At 45.2% G+C, this 2,158-nt stretch overlaps 1 long non-coding RNA gene across 1 annotated transcript in view; it reads left to right on the top strand.

The window, feature by feature from the left end:
* The window catches only part of LOC107550816 (uncharacterized), a 1,909-nt gene extending 798 nt beyond the window's left edge, over window positions 1–1,111 (top strand). The window contains exon 2 of the long non-coding RNA XR_001604703.1: window positions 1,056–1,111. This is a non-coding gene — a long non-coding RNA (uncharacterized lncRNA). The remainder of the gene's footprint in view (window positions 1–1,055) is intronic.
* The last annotated feature ends 1,047 nt before the right edge of the window (window positions 1,112–2,158 follow it).

Below are 2,158 nucleotides of genomic sequence, written 5' to 3'. Positions count from 1 at the left end.
ACCTGGGATGTGGAGGGAAGGCTGCCATCCGTGAGGGAGCGGAGGAGTCGCCGCCATTTGCCTGAGGCCGGAGCCTGCTGCCGTCCACCATGATGGGGAGGAGCAGGGAACGGGGGACTCCTGCCGACTCCCAAAACCCGGAGGGTCGTCCACCGAGGGCTGTCCAGTGCCACCGCCTGGTATCGCGGAAGAGTTTTCCCAGCTGGTGGAGGGCCGAGCGGCAGTGTGTCTGGGAACCGGAACAAGATTTTTTTTTCCTCTCTCGTCTCTGTCTCTCCTCATCCTTCCGTCTCCTTTTCTCCCGCCTCGTCTGTCTGTCCTTGCCCCCAGGTACGCCGCGGCCACCGAGATCGGCTCCCCCACAGGGGGGAGGGGGGAGTAGAGCCCAGTCTCGTGGGTACCCCCCGGCTTGCGAGGAGCGATGGGGGTATTTGACGAGAGGGGCGGGGCCGAGAGCCGAGACCCGTGGGAACGGAGCGAGGCCGGTGAAGTAAGTGATAATGCACGACACCTGCGCCACTCACCGGTCTCGAGTCCCAAGGAGGAGCTCCGGAAGGATAAAAGGAGGAGTGATGACAGTGTTGGATGAGAGAGGACCAGGCCTGGACTTTATTTTGTGTTTTGGTTCTGTTTGTGCCCCTCGCGGACGACTGTCACGCTATTTTGTGTTTATTTTGTTATTAAAGTTTTGTTTGAATGTTCGCTGGATCCCGCCTCCTTCTTCCCGAACTGCGAACGTTGTTACATACCCATTCTCTCAAGAAAAAAAACTTGTAGTCTTGAGCGCAAATGGAGAAAAACTGCGTGGAAAAACAGTGTGTCCAGCGATAGACAGGTTCTAAAAGCTGCCAGATATTAACTATATGGCTCCGCGTTATCGTCCGGGCAGAACTATTGTTCCAGCCACCAAAGACAGATTCACAAATAACCTGCCTGATTTATCTCAACTGCTCTGTGTACCAATCAGTACACATGAACAAGACAAAATGACTAGTAACATGGGCACTATCTTCTCTAATACGTTAGAAGCCGTTGCCCCCATCAAATTGAAAAAGGTTAGAGAAAAACGTACTGCGCCATGGTACAACAGTAATACCCATTCTCTCAAGAAAAAAAACTTGTAGTCTTGAGCGCAAATGGAGAAAAACTGCGTGGAAAAACAGTGTGTCCAGCGATAGACAGGTTCTAAAAGCTGCCAGGGCCGAGCATATCCATAAACTTTTCTTCACTGATAAAATAGATAACATCAAAAATACAATAACAAATTTATGTTTTTTAGGGTATATTATTTCAGCTTCATTCATCGCACCAAAAGATAAACTGTAGTGCAAGTAGACAAGAAGAGCTAAATAAACTGATCACTGCATCTAAACCAACAACATGCCTGTTAGATCCTCTACCCACTAAATTACTAAAAGAGTTGTTACCTGTAGCAGAAGAACCACTTCTCAATATTATTAACTCATCGTTATCTTTAGGTCACGTCCCAAAACCATTCAAGCTGGCGGATATTAAGCCTCTTATTAAGAAACCACAACTAGATCCTAGTGAACTGGCAAATTACAGACCCATTTCAAATCTCTCTTTGCTCATGGGAACCAGTCGTGTGAGCTGTTAATGCCATGTGATTAATCACTCTGGAGACTATAGTCATGACAATGCTAATTAGCTAATAACAACATAAGAAAGTTCACAGTCCCAAACCCTTCACTACTGACCGTCATAAGCTGTTACATGAAAGGTAGTAGACAGGGAAAACATGAGTTATACTTTAAAAGGAATAGTCCACTTCAGTAAAATTCTGGGATCATTTACTTCATTTCCAGCGTTATCGTTGACATGATTGCAAAGATATTATTTAAACTGAGCTGGATGTTGACCTCACTGAATTCAATGATGAACTGTCTTTAACTGAAAAATGAGTGTTTACTATTGTCATTTTGCATTATTGACACTATTTTCCTAATTAATGCTGTTCAGTTGCTTTGTCACAATCTGTATTGTTAAAAGCGCTATTTAAATAAAGGTGACTTGACTTGACTTGACTTACCAGGTCAAGAAAATATCTTGTCTCTGCACTGGCTACCTATTAAGTTCCATATCAGTTACAAAATATCATTACTTACCTATATGGGCCTTAATGGGTTAGCTCCTGTGT

This window comes from Sinocyclocheilus grahami, unplaced genomic scaffold (assembly GCF_001515645.1).
Source record: "Sinocyclocheilus grahami isolate Dianchi unplaced genomic scaffold, SAMN03320097.WGS_v1.1 scaffold408.1, whole genome shotgun sequence".
Taxonomy (NCBI): domain Eukaryota; kingdom Metazoa; phylum Chordata; class Actinopteri; order Cypriniformes; family Cyprinidae; genus Sinocyclocheilus; species Sinocyclocheilus grahami.
This window is presented reverse-complemented; position numbering and strand designations above follow the sequence as displayed.